Source organism: Hippocampus zosterae, chromosome 12 (genome assembly GCF_025434085.1).
Source record: "Hippocampus zosterae strain Florida chromosome 12, ASM2543408v3, whole genome shotgun sequence".
Classification (NCBI taxonomy): Eukaryota; Metazoa; Chordata; class Actinopteri; order Syngnathiformes; family Syngnathidae; genus Hippocampus; species Hippocampus zosterae.
In genome coordinates, this window is record NC_067462.1 from 10466175 (window position 1) to 10487291 (window position 21117).

The window sequence follows — 21117 nt, forward strand, 5'->3', positions numbered from 1 at the left end:
AAAGCTGGACTTTCTTGCCCTCATTTTAAAATGTATCTTTGGGTGAAACACAACATTGCTCATCACCACAAGAACAGCACACCTACTGTATAGTGACGCATGGTGACAGCATCCTGTGTTGGGGCTGTCGTTCTTCAGCTGGAACTGAGGCATTGCAGAAGGTGGCTGGATTTTTAAATGGTTCACATTAGCAACCGGTCTTCGCACAAAACCTTCAGGCTTCTGCTAGAAAGCACAACGAAGGTCAGGAAAAGCCTAGCAGAAGATCTGTACTTTAGTTGGTGTTAATCGGAGGCACTTTGAATGTAGCTGGTTAATTCTTAACAGAAATACCTCAAAGTTAAAAATGGGTATGCACACCTGTGTGTCATGATTCTGTTTGTGACCAACAGGTGGCACTGTAGGGCCCCCTCTGCAGCTGCACACCTGTTGGTCGTTAAGTAATTAGTAGTATAAAAGGACTCCCGCCCGACCACTCATTGTCGGATCATTGTTTGCTTCGTTGCTGCTGCAAAGTTTGTTTCAGTCATGTTTCGGTCACCGTTAAGCTTCAGTCAAGAATTTTGTTTGATACTTTGGATTTAGTTTTGGATTTAGTTTTCTCTAAGTTTTAATACAATTGTCATGTACACAATACTCCTCCCTCTTGCCTGCTTGTTGGGGTCCACCACCACCGCGTAACGTGACACTGTGCAACAAAATAATTTCAGTTGGCTATTTCGACTTCCCTTCTCAAAGAGATTATACATTTTCAGTTGGATTGCACAGGTTGTAGCTGACCTACAACCTGTGCAATCCAAAATTGTTGGGTGAAGATATGAAGTGATTCCTTTTTGCTCTCATTTTTCACCTCACAATAACTTGGCATTTGAACAGGCCTGTGCAGACTTTTTGATATCCACGGTGAGGTTCACCGATAACTTCAAATCATACTTACTGTAGATGTGAGCGTAAATTGTTGTTTTTGTCGCTATCTACAATGCAGTTTACTGGCAACCACCCAGGGACATACGGCACCTTTTGCCAAAAGTCCGCCGAGACAAAATCCAAATCTATGACTCTAAAATAGATGGGTGGAAAATTCACAAAGCTAAAATATATACATATAAATAGACTCTATGAGGTACATTTCTTATTATACTGTACATTCCCTCAACACTTGTTTATCAATCTGACTGTTTACTCAGTGCTCTGGAACCTTGGTGCCCCATATGAAAGGACTATAAAGTTGAATGTCGTTCGATGCCCGACAAGGTTTTTCATCTCGATTGTATAGACTGCTAGTGTTCCCCTGTGATGGCAGCAAGTTCTGCATTAATTATGCCAGGGATGCTGAGACTTCATCATGAGATGGCAATACGTAACAAAGATATTATCCCGGGAAGTCAGTCTCCTTCGGCAGGCTGGCTTCCTTATTGTCTGTTCCCATTTACCGCTGCCTTTCTCTTCTCAATGCGAGTCGCCGCTTTCTGAGGCGATCTCACTGCTTAGCTTGTCAATGAAACTTTGCGTCGGCTGGAGGGCTAATGCAGCCGGAGTCCCGCTTGTGTGTGTCAGATGCAGGGGTGTTGAGGGGGTGTTTGGGACTTCTCTGACGTTGTGATGATAGCGAGGCTGTGCGTGGGGGAAGCCTTGGAGCAATTGAGGTCGAAGGTTGTGTATTGTGCAGGTAGAGCGCGGTACAGGCATCCGAGCTGAGCTTAAATCAAACCAACCTTGTTGATTTTATGTTCCTGACATTAGGCCTGCGTTTGTTTCCTCCCCGAGCGCAAAATACAATCACCTGTCACAGCATTAAGCGCACCCGCAGAGTATAATTGGATCCAGTACAAGAAATCAAATGTTACCCTTTTTGATGTTGAACTTTATGTCACTACGTCAGTATGAAGCTCTCTGGTGTAGCTCTGAAATGTACTCTATGTTGGATTAATCTTTTTTGGGGGGGGTTGGGGGGGCTTAAGTATTGTGGCTGGTATCGGCAGCCTCCAAGGTTACCCGATACCTTAAAAAATTGGTCCAATACCAATACCTGGTATTGGTCCTCTCCTCTTCCCTTGAACATAATGTTAGAGGCCAGGGGACTTGGCCCTCCGCTAAGCAAATACATTGTGTAACTTAAATTGTTTTGAGTTTTTTTCGGCTAGTTAGTTCGCCTCACAATTCAGGGAATCTGATTTCAAATCTTTGCTCCAACCTTCCTGTGTGAAGATGTTCTGCTTGGCGTACTCCAGCTTCCTCCCACATTCCCAAAACGTTCTCATTGAAAACTCATGACAAACAGGATCATTGACAAAACTAATTTTTTCGTCAAGTGATTGTTTGTTTACACGAGCTCTACAGTTGGCCGGCAACCAGAGACGGTTGTGCCTCTCCTCGTGCCCAAATGCAGCTCGGATTGGATCCACCTCTCTCACGACTGTAATGAGGCGAAGAACTGTAGAAAATAGATTCATGGCAGATTAAGAATTATTTCAATTAGCTATCGACCAATACATTATTTCAGGGGGCCTTCCACTTACTGACCTTTCACTTAATTGTCGGAAAACTTTGGGCAAACCTGCAGAACAACCTTTTGAGGCTGATTCATGCAGCGATGGCCCAGATGCCAAAATTCATCCATCCGTTTTCTATAATCATTATTGCCACAGGAAACAGGAGCCTGTCACAGCTGACTTCAGGTCAGAAGATGCCCCCCTGGATTGGTTCCCAATTGCCGGACACCAAAATTCTTTTCTTAAAAAAAAAAAACCAAAATATAGTTTGAAACGCCATCCAGCACATACACATCATTAGCTTGCAATCTGACCCTGAAATCAATCACAATGTGGTCAAGCGTTTGACCAAAAAGCCGTGGTGAACATTCTGTGACCCATAGCTTGGGGTTTCCAAAATTATTTGCAATAAAGACAGCTGGGATAGGCTCCAGCATGCCCACGACCGTTGTGAGGATAAGCCGATTAGAAAATGGATGAATGGATGAATGGTCACAATTTGACTTTGGGAAGAATAATTCCAATTGATCTCAATGGGAATTTTTATCCCCTGGTTGACACGTATGCCGGATGTTGAAAGTATTCGATAAACGATTCACAATCTCTAATGTCATCCGCACTTCTCCCAACTGCGTCTCAGTGGATAATGTGTCCATATTGATCGAACATTAGAATTCAAGTCTCATTTATTTATTTATTTATTTACCGAGTATTTGTTTTTTTTTTAAAGAGCTGTATGACCCTGTGTAATCTCAGTGTTGCTTGACGATATCGATTTACAGCACCACGGGTTATGTTCATGCGGGTTATTCTGCATTATTGATTGTTCTCGCAACACAACAGTGAAATAAACCAATGAGGATTGGTATATGAGACATCATAGACCAAAATCAATAAAAGAACACCATAGGTCTGTTGCACAAATCATTTCCATTTCCGAGTTGTGATGTTGTGTTAAATGTACTGTAATTTGCAAATCATGTTTAACTTTTAGTTAATTGAATACACTAAAAAAACAACATATTTCATGTTCAAACTGAAAAACTTTATTAGCAAAAGAGACTGGCGTTTTGGAATGCTCATCAAACACCTGTTTGGAACTTTCCAACAAGCTAACTGGAAGTAGGTGGGTGCTGCGATTGTGTATAAACGGTGCTTCCCTCAGGTGTTCATTTATCCACAAGCAAAGACGGCGTGAGATTCAGAAAATACTCTGAACGGTTTTGTGTTCCCCAACGTAAAATTGCAAGGAATTCAAGGATTTCTTCATCTGCGGTCCACAATATCATCAAAAAGTTAAGAGAATCTGGAGAAATCACTCCTCGTAAGCAGCAAGACCGAAAACCAACATTGAATGCAAATCCTAGTAAACAGTTTTTTTTTAATATGTTTTTACAATATATGTTTAATGCAATGTCCCAATTGCATTGGACTTCGTCTTTTTGTAATGGTTCACCTTAAACAGATTCCTCAGAAACAGAAACAGATTGTGTTTTATTAGTTTTTTTAGTAAACGTGTCACGCTACATTACACAAGAGAAGGTTTTTGCCCTGATAACAATAAAACTTGCCAATTAGAGTGGTCCCTCAGAGTTCTTGTGAAAGGTCATCTTGTTGTGCTCATATTTCCACCCAGTACCCCTCCTGCAATGCGGCAGACAACGGCCTGGGTAAAGTATAATGACATTTTTTGGCTCATGAACTGATGCCATCATGTCAGTGTAATGCCAAACCTGCCTTTTTTTCCCTACTGTCTTTCTTTTAGTGTTATGCACAGAACTGGATCAGCAGGTTCATTTCTTTCTGCTTTATGAATAATGTATGAAAATTGCAGAGCCTGGAAGATGGATTGCCCTTGTATGCCTGTGACATTAGCTAATATTAACACATTGTAGATATCGTATTTAAGTATATACACTGTATCTTCCTGTTACATTCAACTTTGTAAAAGTAGCATAATACAACTGGGGTTTTAAGGTGTTTTTTTATCATCTTTAAAAGTGGTGGACGCCAGTTGAATCAACCCGCCTGGTGGGATTAAAACGGTGCTTGAGGATTGATGACATCCACAGCACGTATGGATATGGTGTAAATCCAGTTTCTGAAGTTATCCTGGAGACTGGTCTGCTCTATCCACACACAGCCTTTGGTGAACCTTTCGTGAACTTTTTCAACACTTGGTGAAATGGCAAATGGAATGTCAGATGTGAACCTAATGAGGTGATTAGAGCGTATAATTGCCAATACGAGATAGCTTTGACCTCTTTGTGCAATTTGAGAGGGTTTGTTTAATATGGGATTTGGAGTGGCAGTACTCAGTGTAGCTCTCGATCCAACGTTAGTGTCGTTTTAAGAAAGTTTTACATTTGAGCTGTTTTTACATGTTTGGTTTGGTTCTGTGAAAACTAAGTCAGGTGTTGTGTTACGGTTTGTTTGGTAAAATCACAAAGGTTTGGTTCGAACAACATCAGTCAAATGAAACAAAAAAATAACACAAGGAAATCACATGTACAATTTTTTTTAAAAGAAAGTCAGTCAAGTTGGAAATCCATATGATGCCAAATTCACCTCCAAAACATGCAGGAGTTTTGGTCACTTTTCAAAATGTGAAGAATAAGAAATATTTGGCTCTTCAAAACAGTGGCAGCGTCTGCATTTTTTTTCGTTCCAAACTCGGACGTTGCCCTTGAACAAAGGTAACTTTCATTTCATGTGAATCACTGAACTCATATTTATTCGGTAAAACAATGTTAACTGGAAAGCGCTTCAGTTCCGTGTTGCATGGAGTCGATCAACTTCTGGTGTCTGTGAACTACTATTCCAGGTCGGGATCATTGGACTGCGTTCCACAATTCCTCAGCACACACGGAATGTTTGATGTCCCATTTGTACAACTTTATTGTGACATTTGAGTGAGAGTGTGCGTGTGTGTGCGTGTGCGTGAGTGTGTGTGCATGTGTATTAGTGCAGGCACGTATTCAAACTAAAGTTTAGATGTTTTTCGGGACAATGCAGCTGGTTGACATAAATGAGAGCCAAGTGGATGGAATTTTGGTTTGGACCATTTGATTTTTGTCAGACAATATGTCACATATGTTGTCCAGTTTGTATAATATCAAATATATACTTTGTCCATATGAGTCGCATGTAACCTGGAGTCTATCCAAGCTAACTTTGGACGAGAGGCAGTGGACTGATTAGCAATCATTCACAGGGCACATAAAGTCAACAGTGAAAACTGACACAAGCACAATGGAGAGCATGCAAACTCTGCTGTACTCAGAGGGCCCTGAGCCGGTATTCAAACTCAAAACCTGTCACCTGTCAGGCAGAAAATAAATGTAAAACCTTTAACATGGGAATTCACAATGATCATTCGAGAACAAAAATGTCCATTTCTTTTTCTGTTAGACTTATTCAGATAGTATCGCTTTAACGAAAACAGGGCAGTAAAATCATTAGCCCGTTGGCAGGAGAATAATTATCTTTGACTATTATTTTTCATTTCACTTATCCTAATATATTAATTTTGCTGGTGGTTCATATGGTCCATTATCCTTTAAACTCAATGTAAAAAAAGAGTAATTAATTTGAAAAGATAGCAGAGATAGAAAGACCCGAAGCCACTTTTAAATAGGATGTCATCCTCATTTAAAAAGGAGACTTATAAATGTTCCAGCTCTGCTTCTGTGCTCAATACCGTATTCTCTTTCTCATCCAGAGAAATGCAAAATAAAATCTGCGGCATATTCCTATGCCATGAGCGATCATGACGAGTACTCAATTCTTATGAACATTATGATTTATTTATGAGAAATAATAATAATCAACATGTAGTGGCCAATTACTTACCGTATTTGATGCACTATAAGGTGCTTCAGTGTATCAGACACACCTTCCATGAATGGCCTACTTTAGCTGATGAGCCGCCCGGAGGGCGGCGAACCAGCTAGTTGAATATAAGTCACAACGAACAGAACATACTTTATTTATTAGAGAACCACAATTCAGAAAACCTCCTTAATGGACCTTGCAAGTAAATTGACATATTGTACGGAGTCATGACCATCGATCAATAAATCAATAGACTAGGTGGTATCTCCTTATCTGAACCCCATTTAAAGGAGCTGGTGCTTGGTGTCGCGGTTTTCTATTCAACATCTGCCGATTGAACTATTAGTATAGTCGTTGTTGACGCTGGCATCAGACGACACCTTTACTGTGCCTCGAGAAACCTGCCAGTCGCTTGGCAACATGAAGCAAGGACATTACCGCAGCTTTGTTGACAGAAAATCTCCACGTAATTGAATGGCAATAACGGCTTCACAGGACCTAGACGCTTGCACTTGATTTGTTTTCTTGTAACATGCTCTTCCTCGCAGACTTCTTTTCTATTTTAAAACTTTATATTAACATTGTTTGGCAGGCACATTGAGGAAACACGTAAAAGGCGATGTCACTTGTGACTTTTCGAAGTTGAGCTGCAATAAAAGAACCTTGCTACGATATTTGAATTTATTGAGAGGCACTTGGACTTGATGGGAATCTGCGACAAAGATTCCAGTCCAGGTAGAAATAGTTCCATCCATCAATCCATCCATCCATTTTCCGATCCGCTTATCCTCACAAGGGTCGCGGGGGGTGCTGCAGCCTGTCCCAGCTGTCTCAGGGCAGTAGGCGGGGGACACCCTGAACCGGTTGCCAGCCAATCGCAGGTCATAGAAATAGTTGCATCTGAAAATACCAACTCAAATCGGGGGATAAATCTCTGTTTTGCAATTTTCCAGGCCATTAATCTGCCTTTTGTTCCATTGTACTTCTGTGTTGTGTTCTCTGAGCTCTGCAGTCAGACTCTAACCTTGTATCCAGTCCTCAGTTAGGGTTCTGTTCCCTCATAGCAAGCTGTGATAAGAGACCACTTTTACAAGCGGGGTGCCAAAACTCTACCAGAGCCTTTTGGGTCAGTCAATGTTGGACAAAGAGCAGAATTGCAGAATCGGTGATCCCTTTTTACTCCGTTCATGTCCCAAAGTCCAAGGCCTAGTTCTGTACTGCATGCAAGCCGGTGAAATCCTCTGCACAGAGATGTTCAAAACAGACCCTATCAGCGCTGGTCCCTATTTGCAGTGGAGGGGTTTCATGGCAGAAACTAATCAGCGATGGCCGTTTGATATCGTCTCTGCAGAGCAAAGTCACATAATCCAATCTGTGGCCAAAAAAAAAAAAAAAGAAAAGAATAAAAATATTAATTCAACCGCAGCCAAATAATCCCCTGAAATAACAGGCTTAACCACTAAAACCCATCTCTAATTTTATCTGGAATCTTCCAAACACTGACACCACAATGACATCAAAGCAGGACAGGAAATGGATGGCAAACAAATAAATAGATGGCCGAGCGGCATTAGAGCTTAATACGTGGCAGAGTGGAGCTTTAGGAAAGCGGCGTTAGGTTTTGGCTTGGCGGGAGTGCGATGCAGCGACACGGAGAAACGCTCAATCAGGCGCATCCAGCCCGCTGTGTCACTTATCCTATTGCGGTCGCCAGCTTGAAGCGCTGCAAAGCACTTTTGTTCAGGCTTCCACCGGATGAAGCCATTGTTCAGAGTTGAATGTGGACCAGACGCTTCCTACCTTGTCAAATCCAAAAGCTTGCAAAAGTCACATTTTCTAAGAAAAATGTGTGCAGTATTCTCGAGTGCATTTTGTCAGCAGGATTTCACTCTGACACAACAAGTTTTGGATGTTGTCACAGGTCTCCTCTATTTCTAGAAAAGCCTCATGTGATTAGATTTATTTTGTTTTCGTACAAAAACTAATGATGAACAGTGACCTCCCAAAAGTGACACCAAGTGCTGAAATGTTAAGGTCAATCAAAACTTTCCAGGTCTTAAAAATATTATCCCAAAATTATGTGTATGTATATATAAAGTATAGACACTCACTGTAATTAATAACTCAATCCAAATCTGGCAAAAATTTGTGTTATGTTGTCACCACACGAATGTAAAGCGATGATAGTGTGTGTGCGTGTGTTTGTTTTCTTGTCTGAGTTGCATTGTCTGGTAAGGTAATACATCTGACATTTTGTTCGTTTTTGCTCGGAAAAATGACGGGTTTTTTTCTTTCCTTCCCCTGCCTGGGAGTTTCTTTGTGAGTTTCACTCATTGATCACTGCAGGGAAGTTCCAAATCAAAGAGACATTCCACCATGACTTTTTTGACTTCTTTCACCAGTGTGTTTGGTAATAAGATAAGTGTACTAATTGACAATGTTTCCTAATTATATTGACTGTTGGAATGACGACTTAACGAGCACTACGACACCATTCTCGTGCTGTCATCGTTTCAAAGTACACCGTTGAAGTATTTTTACCACGGAGTGTGTTGAAAACCTGGGCTGATGTCTCGACGTGGTAATTAGCGGCAGGCGGAAAGTGCGCGAAACTCAAGGACACAGCACGTACACCTACTAGCTCCCTTCTCCACTTTCAACCAATGCCTCCATTGCTTCTGAATGTTGCCTGGGGGTCATTCTCCGTGGGTTTTTTTTTTTTTTTGTTTAATCTTGTTGCTTCATCACTTCATATTCAGCCCCGCGGCCTTTGCAGCACAGAGGAAATGAATGACACAAACCAGGCGGCGGTTTCATCTTCTACTTCATATTTGCCTCCATATGCTCATTCAAAGATGACTTTTGAGGACGAAACCCAAAAAGGAAATGTGTTGTGTCTCTCTGGGAAAGGATGCGGTGAGAAGGTATGCAAAACATCCATCACTTTTGAGGACCCATCCGAGTTTGGTCTCATCCTCATCTCCAATACAGCGTTTGCCCATGTGAGGATATGGACTGGGGTGATGTACGAGCTTCTTGTTCCTCTGTGTCACTGTAGCGATGAGCCGCGGCTTTGTGAGGACCTCTTTCCCACCGTCCCTCGTGGGAGTGCCACTCGTCGTAATTGGCTAAGGAGCATAGATTCTAAATGGCAAAGTGAAAAGTGAGATTAATGTGGTATTAGGTCAAAATCTATTATGTAGTTTTCATTTATCACCTTGGCTGCAGCCCCGAGGAGTCACTTTAAACACACTCCATTGTTTGCTGTGTAGAAGTGACCCTGAATGGAGACAATTAAAACCAAAGTCACTTAAGTGCAGATGGTGGGAGATATCTATCCCCGGCAACAGTTGTGTCTCAATCAATAAGAATAACTTATAAGAAATAAGAAAACTTCATTTATTTCAGTACATTGGTACCTTGATGTACAAATGACCCAAATAGTTTATTTTTTTGTCTTAAATAGCATGCAGAAATTGGCAGATAGTCAACAGTTCTTCTTCTTCAAAAAAAAAGAGGCCGATCCCAGTTGAAGTTTACTTTCGAGCTCAACATAAAACTAATTGAATTACGATTTAGATATTTTACCAGACAGCATAACCTTTCCTTCCCAAAGTTTCCCAGCTCAATGCTTACACATGAACCAAAATGCCAAACTGGTCTTGTTGTCACAGTGGCTGTAAACCTTTACCCTTAATATTTGAACTCAAATGGTTCAGCAACACATGTAGACAGACAATCGGGCCGGTAGGCCATTCAATACCAATATGTAATTGCGATAGACAGGTGATCAGTGAAAATAGAAAAAAAGATTTGATAGACTGCCTGATTAAATAAAATAAATAAATAAATACATAAATTGGGAAGAATGCCCCAATCTCAAACTGAAAGGCTTTCTGCGGGGTGCATGCAGAGACTGCAGTATGGCATTAGATTTGTGCCACAATTACAAGCACATAAGTGGACATTTTTAGCGCAAAAGCGTGTTTTGAGTGCACAACAACAGTTTTTGTGAGATTTGTCCGCCCATAGTTAACATTTTAATGTGCAAACAATGAACTCTGTGAACTGAAATAATAACATTTGTGAGTCTATTCAAGGGAGGAGTTTATTTGTCATAGCTCAGGCACCCAGCAACTAATTGGGGTGCGGTGTCAGTTAAAATGAGGGCCACTTTTTGAGGAAATGCGGGAAATGAATTTTGACAAACAGGCATGGCAGTCTTTTTCTAACCATTCCTGCAGAAGTGGAATTGATTGCACATAACAACAGAAAATGAATGTTTACTCAAAAGGTCGGAAGAGTTCCAGAAAATTGCACATTGGCGCTTGGAAAGTAAAAGTTGTCATTGTCAACAAGAAGTGCATTAAATTGGCGGGTGATTGAGGTTTAATAAGAATGATGTGCTGTGTGTCTCCACTTGATGACACATGCTAGAACTTGAGTTATTTGTGATTTTTTGGGGGGGGAGGATGAAGACAGTGTGGAGATTGATGTTGTGCTTGTTTGTAAATATCCAGAAAACCATGTAAATTCTAAATTCAGGGGTATACAATTAATTTGATTGTTTGGAAACCTGTCAATGTGGGATTCAAATGTGACTAAAACTAATCAGCATTTTTGCTCAAAAGATTAAGACTAAATCTAAAAAGGCTACCAAAAACAACACTGGTCACTTGAAGATCATTGCATAAATAATGTTACAGTGAACCCATTACTGTGATACATTTAGGGGATACCAAGTCTTTTCACCTAACAGTTAAAATCTATCTATATCTATCTGCGCGTCGTCCCGCACGCGGTCTGTCCTTCCGTCTGTCCCTTTTCAAAATGTATCTACTTCACCGCGCCGCTGCGCGCCGCCACTGCGCGCCGCCACTGCGCCGCTCAGGCAGTGGCTCACTACGATCGCGCGGGCATCTTAGCGAAAAAAATTTGTCTACCCACAAGCATTGCAATAAAATTGTTAGTTATTTAGTAGAGCTTAACATCTCTTTATTTTCGCGATAAGCAATGAAGATGAACAAAAAGTTGAACCAAGCAACAACACTTTTGTGGGCCGAAGGCCCACCTTACCAGCCTTCCGCAGAAACTAGCTGATGAGCCGCCCGGAGGGCGGCGAACCACCACCTTACCAGCCTTCCGCAGGAACTAGCTGATGAGCCAGCTAGTCATACTATAACGAACGAGGAAAAGAAAACTATCAAAAGGAAATGCATTGGCCCGGGAATTAAGACTACTGCCAAAAATAATCTCTCTGTGCTGCTTGAAGCCATCCTGACTGAAGAATCCTTTTCTTGATCCATTACACGGAATAAAAGACTTTGTGCTCAAAAACAAGACGGAACAGACTGTATTTTACCTTTTTCCTCAAAGACAGACACGCACTGATCCACTGCCAACCCTCTTCAGGAAATCTGCCACCGTTGTAAATAATTGATCCTCCAATATCCAGAATCCCGACGAGGTGATTAAGCTGCCCCTCTGATGGACACTTGAAATGTGCTCCTATGTCTTGCGGCCTCGGGTCATTCCAATCACCTCTGTCTCACACTTTTTCAGAGCCTATCTTTTTTGCAACTTTTATTTCCCTAATTACCTCACAGCAATACGGTCAAACATATTAATTCACGTCTGACATCAACAAACCTGCATACAATGATTCAAGATGTTAAAAAGGCTTCTTCAATTGCAGTGCTGACTATTAAAAAAAGCAATGCCATGGGCAGCTGCTTTCCAACAATGGGTCATTAGAAAAGGCATTTATGCTTAATTAATTGCTTAATTTACCATCATGTTTTGCATAAGGCATTCAATCAATGCTGCTGGAGATCTAGATCTTGTTTGTTGATATTATCTTTAGCATGGTATAGCTTTCGCTGTGAAGCAATTTGGTGGAATTTATTCTCTTTTGTGAGTATTAGTATAATTTCGTCAGAGCATTTAAGGACATTTTTCTAGTGTGAGTAAGGTTCAGGCTAAAGAGATGTGCTTTCTGTGTCCCCGAATGACTTAACAGTCTGTTATGGGTAGGCGGTTGGATCCGGGGAAGTTGGTAAGGCAGACGGTTGGTTATGGAGCTCGACGGCAGGTAGAGCGCGTGAAGGCAGACAGGTTGATGTTGCGTAGGCAGGCTGCTGAAGGTGCTGGGAGTTCTGACAGCTACTTCCATCATTAACTTTCTGGCTGTACCTTTACATAAGTATAAAAGGTGAGAAAGAGAGAGAGAGAGAGAATTGCTTTTTCGTGATTTCTTATAGGTCTGAATATCATCAAATTCTAATCAAGGTAGTAGAGTGCAATTTTCAAATCACAAAGGCTGCATTTTGGAAGGGGAAAAAAACTGTCACATGTTTCTAAGTCAATATTTAGGAGTGCCTTGAGAAATGAGTGCCTCGATTTAGTACTTAAAACAACACATACTGTAGACTTTCAGTCCCACATTGGTTCTGAGTCTTGAACTGCTTAAGCAATGGACTGAGCACAAACGGTGCAGCAATGCATGTAGACAATACAACTGTACTCACAGTCATATTCTTTATCCTCTGTGTAGAAGGACCAAGAATACTGTAGTGCCATTATGATTAAGACAACTAACAGTTTGCTGTTGCCATTCAATTGATGTGATTTGACAAAAACTGTTTATTTCTCAATTTTGCTATTTTTCCTCATTAAAATACACATTGCCTTTTAGTTGTTTTTGGGGGGGTAATGCTGTACCATTTTAATGGCATTATCATTCTTTTCATTGAGAAAAGATGATTTGAGATACAAACATTTTAAATTGTGTGTGTGGTCATGAATCAAATTAAACTAATATCTCAGGGCACCGCTGTTTTTCTTAGATGAAACTGGGGCATGTCCAAAAAAAAACATCCACCCACCATCCAATCAGCTATCGTTATGCATCCTTTTATTATCCATACCTTTTCCTCACGTGAGATCGCAGAGACCACCATCACACTGGCACTCTGACATTTAAGAACACGTCGAGACAGGATATATGTAAATAATGTATGTACTGTACATATGTGGAGTCACCCTTTCACACCCAGCGTAGATAATTTATACTGTACTCTTCAATTACCTCAGAAATGCAAACTCCTAATAGCAGACCATAGTCCAATGGTCTCACTTAATATGGGCGACAGTTTTATTTTCTTCAGCTCACAGAATAAACAGTACAGCAGATTCAACCTTTTCCTTGACAGTAATTATACAGGCTTCAGTGAAAAAGTAAAGAGTGACCGTCCAGCATATACCAAAGCTGTTAATGTTGTGGGGAGCACACAAATTTACGTACTGCTGCTTCTTCAGTCAGTCCAGTGGAGTGTGTCTCCATCGCTCGCATCCTTTGTGGACACACCGATAGAGTTCATTTCTGCAAAGCTGCTTTTGTACTGTCGAAATTGCAGTCTGGAGCCTCGGGAGTCTTGCGGCAGGTATTATTTGCGACGATTGCTTTGGATTTCCTGTTCCTGCTGAGGCGTGAAGAGTGCTTGTTCTCCAGCCATGGAGCTGGTGTGCACCCTAATTCACACAACATATTACAACCCACTATTGTACGTCTGCGGAAGCATCGCTGTAATTGGAATAAAGGCCTGACTTACAGTTTGAATGCAGTCTGTTCTCCCCGTGAGACGTTCCGATGATTGATGACAGGCGCAATGCCTATGTTCGGCTACATCCGAAAATCCACCTCTGGCTTTGAGAGCGTGGTTGATGACGTGTCATTGTCATCCTCTTGGGCTCATACGTTAGAGTGGCTGTGGGCCTCTTGTAATTGGAAGGTTACCACTTTTGGCCCACAGCTTCGCTAGAGAACGAGACAAAGTGCCCTTGAGTCTAAATGCCGGTTGGGCCGTTTGGGGGCAAGCCTACGCTCGCCATTCATCATTGCACTGCATCATACTGTTGTGATTCTGATGTACAGTTAACCTCCTAGCTGCAGTACAGAAAATGATAGCGTTTTAGAAATACCTCTAAATTTGTTGTAATGCAGTTCCGGATTAGCACTTGGGAGCATGGCGTACTAGTGGTTAGCATGTTGAGTTCCAGGTTCATATCTCAGCTCTCCCAATGGTTTCCTGCGGTTCAACACATGATCTCTCATGGCGCACAGATTGGGAATCAGTGGTCTGCAGTACGTGTGCCCAGCGTCTGGTTTACGAACAGTCCAGGATGTACCCTGCCACTCATCCAAAGTGGCAGGGTACATCTGGATCGACTCCAGCCTAGTCGTGCCCCTCAAAAGGAAAAGCGCCATAGAAAAAAGATGGAATACTGCTCTAAGTGCATTCTTTCACAAGGCCAAACTATTCTCCACCGGCCGAAATGTGTTTTTAAAATTCATACATTATTCACTGAGAAATAAAGGAACATTTTCCCAAAAACTGTTAATGCAATGTTTAAAAAAAAAGCAATTTAAAACCTATAAAAGTTGTTGCTTTAGCATTCTAGAATTCCAGTACCAGTAGAGTTCGAGCGTGTTTTTTTTTCCCTCTCCCTACCCAGCGTTTTTCCTTTCTGAATTCTGATTGTAATTTCCCCATTGCGGGACAAATAAAGGATATCTTAATCTTACCGTTTGAAACAAACTCGAGTCATTTGTTGTATGTGTACTCCAGTATGGACTAAATTGACCAGTCCGAGACCAACCACAACTTGTTATGGCTCCGCAAGAAATTTCTGCAAATCTGTTCTGATCCGATTGGCAAATTAACCAAACAAATTTGGCTCTTCTACCCAGCGACAACCCAGTCCAATAGAAATGTGCCTTTAAGGAAATGTGGCTCGTCAGTAAAATGGGATTAATTGCACTCTCCCACTCACTGGGGTAATAAACATTGCATCGGGTGCAGTCGAAATGACTCCATTCTTTGAGGATAAGATAGTTTAGTTATAAAATCAATAACAGCTCCATTGTTCTTGATTAAACGTATTTGTTATGTTGTGGTCTGGCAGGAAGTAAAAGCACTTAAGATATTTGGGGGTTATCCGGACATGGTTCATCTAAAAACCATCAAGGAGCTTGTAATGATTACTGCTGCGGTTTTGTAAGGTTGGACGCATAATTTTATTTAATGTATCTATTTAACAGTCTCGAAACATAGTGTAAGCAATAAAAGTGATTGATGGGGTAAGGTCACAGAGGATGAGAGGCCACTGCGTTAGCCAATGTTTTTTTTTTTTTGCTGATATCATGGTGTACTGTGCATGGAATAATTCGACAATAGTTGTTGTTGTGGATCAAGATTAAAGTTCCAGGCTCCCAGCAGCCTGTGCATGTTTAGTGTAACTTCAAAATCGGATTTTTCATGATTTTAAAGAGTTTTTGGAAATTTAGGTATGATAGTTAAGAAATTGTTTGTTTTTTTTATGAATCATTTATGGCTGCCGCTGCTCAACCCGTATTGTTTTGTGTTTTTTGTTATTGTAAAGTGTCCTTGGGTGTCTTGAAAGGCGCTTATAAATAGAATGTATTATTATTATTAATAATAATAATATTATCATTATTATGGCAGTGATTATTGCATCAAATACTCGGGTATTGACAGATGTTTTTTTTTGGGTGCGGGGTGGTTTCCGGAAGTCTGCAAATAACATTGAAGTTTGCAAAAGTTAACATACTGTATATTAACACTATCCTCACTTCAAATTCAACATGCATACAAATGCTACTGTCTACACCAGTGATGGGTAACATTATAAAAAAAGCACACCTACCATTTGCACCTCCATTTGAGAAGAAAATCAAGCTAATCACGACCTTGCGACCATACCCAAGGTCTAACATATGTGTACCAAGATGTGTTCAGTCACACAGGACAGTTTTCTTTTGTTTTTTTCCTTCACACTAACTGTTGTCAGTTGGTTTTGAATTTCAATGTCAATCACTGTGGAAAATGGATGGATGGACATTTTGTTTGAGAAAAAAAAACATATATACTGTGTTCTAAATGTGAACAATTTGAAGGTTGAGCAGCATCCTGAACCAGATAGGCTTTCACTGTATATAATTTGTAATCAGTTGTTAGATGTGCTGTGTTCCAAGACTGTCTATATTATTAAAGAAATGCATTTCAGACACTGGGTGGCTATTATGGACTTTTTGCCAACTCGCTCATTTGACCCAGCATGGCCCAAAACACTTTTGAAAGCAAGAGGCAGGCATCATGTCGTGCCATCGTTTCTATTATAATTCCCCATTACAGTTTTTCTGGACACGGACCACTTTTACTGTATTTCCCGTTTGAATGATGATGATGACCAGAGAGCTGGGAGAAAAGCTGTCTGTGCCCTCTGTGAACTGGGATGGTGTTTCTGGAAAAGGCTGAAAATTGGAAAGGTTGTGTGTGTGCAGGAGAGTGATGGGATGTTAGGGTCCCATGGCAGCATGCGATGCTCTCAGTGTCTTCAGCCTTGGCATTATGTGATGCGATTGTGATGTTGATGCTGTGTGATTTCCACTGCCAGCTTGTGTACTCGCGTGGCTTCTCTCGCCATATTATTAATTCAGAGATACGCGTTCCCTTCTCCGCTGTCTCTCAGACAGAAAGCGTGCAGTGGGGGTTGAGGGGGTTAAAAAGGAGAATGTAATTAGGAAGGAGGATTTCCACCATGGTGGTAAATGGAGTTGTGCTGTCATATTACAATGTCTAATTGGTCTCAAATGACAAGAAGAGCAGTTAAAGAAAGCGCAGAGTCACTCGCCAACATAGCGACTCATTCAAAATTCCCGTCCGACCTATTCTCCTCATCCCACCCCACTTGTCCAATTATTGTGCCAGTTTCTGATGCATGAACCATCACTTGATTTGAATTTTTGCCTCGTCGAGCCACTCGTGTCCTGATACGTTGCTTCAAAAGGACCGCAATTAAATAACAGTCAGTCCCCTTTCGTTACATCTGTCAATTAGCAATTAGCACCGGAAGCTATTGTGATTCAAATGATTACAGATGTCGAGCAATGAAAAACACCAAATCGAAACATAATTTGGAGATGAACAATCTTGAAATGTGATTGGCATGCAGATTTGAATCGATTGTAGTTATAAAAAGTCTACACCCCCCTGTTCAAATGTCAGGTTTTTGTGAAAAATAAGACAAAAATGAATCTGTTCAAAACTGTTCCCATTAATTTGACATATAACCTATACAATTTAAGGAATGTAAATTATTTTGAGGGATCGGTAAAAATAAACCTCATGTAATGTGGGGGCACAAGTGTGCACACCCTCCTATGACTTGGATAGTGGCTGTGCTTAGAATTAACCAATCATATCAAAACATAATCTTAAAACTTAAATGGGGCACACACCCGCCACTGTTGTAAATGCCTCTGGTTAACCCCAAAGAAAGTTCAGATGTTCTAATACGCTTTTTCTGACATTTTGTTTTTGCTTTTTAGGTGAAGCCTCAGGGATTTGTGCTGAGACTGACTGATAGTTCTATCAATCATAACTAAGTTAGATGATTTGTTATTAAGGTCCGGCTTTGCACTTATTAAATCGAAAATTAGCCAGTTTGCCAAAAGATTTTCTACTCTAAGGTTAAATGGCTACAAAATGATCTTTTTGAATGAATCGGCCAATTAATTGCTAAATTTACTATAATTCTTTATCATTTCCTTGATTTGTTCCTGTGAACCTTTTTAAATTGTGTAAGAAATGCAATATGTCTCCTTTAAAGTCTTATTTGTAGAAATGAGCACAAAGATTTTTTTTTTCTCCAGCTTCACAAATTGTCATTTTTCGGATTATTGGCGTCAACAGATTTGTTTGATGTACCAGCCCGTGCAATATTTCTTGAGCTGTGTGACATTGTTCGTCTTTCCTTTGTTTCCCACAATGAAGGATGAGATGTTTCTCCTTTGAAGGACAATTTCCCCTCCTGTTGTTATCTGCTCTCTGTACAAGCCTTCTCTGTTTGCCCGTCATGTGAAGTGCTAGCGACGGCGGCGTCCTGACAACTAAATGAAAGGTCCCATCGTTCTTCAAGTTTGCTCCCGGGTGACACTCCTCGTCCCCATTCCGTCACCATCAAAACGCCCCAACACGAAGCATAGAATCTCAAAAACGGTCCATTACTGACTGCCACGGGGATCGCAGACACCATTAAGGGATGGTATCGGTTACAAATAATGCATGTCTGCAGTCTTATTCTTATCTATGTGGGAGGAGCGGCACAGAGAAGGGATGTGTGTGAATGTGGAGATGCGTCGAAGAGACTGCACATACACAATAACGCCAGCCAAGGACATCTCCTCGCTGAAGAGATGCTGAAGTGAGGATTGGAGCGAGATAACCCTGACGTAAAGCATTTGAACACTTGCGCGAACAACCCACACAAGCCTACAGAGCAGAGCAAAGCTCACCATAGTCTGTGGTTGCTTATGGTGCACCATTATTTTTCGCATTCTTTATCGGTCACCAATTTAAAAAAAAAAGGTTGTATTTATTTTGTGCCCATGCCTCTAATTCAACACAATCATATCTCAAATTATGTTTCAGCATCCCCCTCACCCCCAAAACAAACATTTGGAGTGTGTTTTTCTTAACAGGAGAAACAGCACTATAGAATATCATACCATATTAAAACATCCAGTAATGAGATAATTAAATAGAATCAAGATGAATTAAAAAAAAAATTGTCACACTTTTCCATTTACTTCAATGCGCATTGAACCACTCATTCTATTGTGTGCTCTTTGGCCACTTAATTCATACATATTTCAGCCAATCATAATGCAGCGGGGGGTGTCCTGGCTACAACTCAATTGTGATTTGTGGTCGTTCTGCACAGAGGACAAATAATACAGTATATGACTACTGTCATATTGTCTGTCTACAGGTGTTGCTCTACCAGGTATGCTCAAATATCAATTGCTTAATGAAATAGCATTAACTAATGTCTAAGCATTGTGGTTGTTTTAAATACAGAGAGTAGCAATGAATAACTTTTCCACATCTTTTGAAGTATTCTTACGAATTTTATCAGACATTGCCACTATTCTTCACTCTATCTCAAGTTAGCACACACAAGTCAAAGCCAAAAAAAAAATCATCCAAATGATAGCTGACATCCCGAAAATCTTGGAAGTTTACTTACGTTTATTTTGAGGCATCACTGTACTTCCAAGAGAAATGCGACCACGAAACATCACTCAGCCAATTGAACCAGACCACATACTTACATAGACAACGCATACAATACTCACAGGGATATATTCTTTATCCTCTGTCAAAAAAATAATAATAATTTAAAAAAAAAGACTGTCATTATCGACTTCTTCGTGTTCCCTTCTAATTTAAATGTATTGAATTTTACAATCTGTTTTATAAAGCCTATAATTTGTCAGTCAAGGCACCATTGCATGATCCTTTTTTTATAATGACAGTATATTCATGATGAGTCGTCGACAGTTTTATAGTTTGACTAATTGGATGGCATACAGAGCTTGTAACTGGTCACACCCAAGGCCAGCAAGCCATTTACCCCTTTGATTACTTTAATTTGGGAGGACACAAAATATATGAATTGTTGCCAAATATGACATCCATCTGAAAGCATGTAACACCTCTCTTTTGCTGTTGGCGATCAGACAAGCCAGATGCAAACGTTCCCGCTTTTTCAAGCGCGCCACAATTCCTAAGATGCAATTTTAACAATCAAAAGGCTCTATCTTTCACTTGGAAAAGTCATTACGTTCACAGGCAGTTACGTCTTTTTAATAAGAGCGCTAAATTGCCGTCATATGCAGCAATTTTTGTGCAAAATGAAAATGGCGCACACCATGAATGTCAAGCAGCAGAGCGAATGTTCCTGGACTAGGGCTTGTCAGCAGGGGAGGTACGATTCACGCTCACGGCCGCGTGATGTGATGGAGCGGCGGTTGCGCTCTCTTGTCTCAAGTGGAAAATAGTTAAAATGTAATGAAGCCAATTTGCCTGGCGCTTTCTGCGCTTTGACAGTTACATCAGTGCTAGTGCAAGTATAATGTGATGACAGCCAAACATGTCTGTGATGACTGATTGAACTCTTAGATGTGGCTGTGGAGAATATTGGGTTGCTCTGCTTATTTTTTTTCCCCAAAATCGAAAGGAATATTGACATGGTGTGAAATTTGTTGTTCTCAAATATTAATAAGAACATTTAAAAGAAACGTTTTCGGACCCTGCCAAGGGTGGAGAGCTGTTCCAATGTTCAAAGGTTAGGACAAAAAAACACACTGCTCCTCCTGAATCTGAGACTTGGACTGAAACTGCCTGAATGTAACTTTTTTAAGGAAAAACAAAATGCCCGATTTGTGAAACTTATCCAACTTTTTTTTTCCTTTTGCTTGAATGGTCTTTAATTAAAAAATAAAAAGGAGACAAGTTTGACATCTTTTGTCCTTGGCACTGCTGTGGACAAGAAGTAACTAATATGCATTAAAGGATTTCATCCGCTGGCGGAACAAAGCAAAAAAGGTTATTTCTTTCTTTCACAGGGAGCTGTAAATTGAAACTTCCTCTGACTTTGAGAGTAGAGGAAGAAAGCTGTGAGCTGGTTATTTCCTGTGGTCTCTCTGGCCTTGCTTCTTTGTATGGAATAAATGGGACAAATCCCCTGAAATTATTATACCACCCGAAGAGCAGTCCGAAGAATGGCTTTACCTGATTGGGCCATTGAAATAAAATTGACTGTTATTAGTCTAATGCACAAAGTTGGAAGTTGGTGTCTCTATTGTATATAGCAGAGGCCACTTCCATGCTAGTTAAAATGTGATCGACAACTAGCACTCAGCTGC

At 40.7% G+C, this 21117-nt stretch overlaps 2 protein-coding genes across 2 annotated transcripts in view; one reads left to right on the forward strand and one right to left on the reverse strand.

The window, feature by feature from the left end:
* Positions 1-21117, forward strand: part of hs6st3b (heparan sulfate 6-O-sulfotransferase 3b) — a 59758-nt gene that overhangs the window by 28418 nt on the left and 10223 nt on the right. The window lies entirely within an intron of this gene.
* LOC127611119 (neuroligin-4, X-linked-like) overlaps positions 1-21117 on the reverse strand; it is a 273291-nt gene that overhangs the window by 24854 nt on the left and 227320 nt on the right. The gene's annotated exons all lie outside the window — the stretch shown is intronic.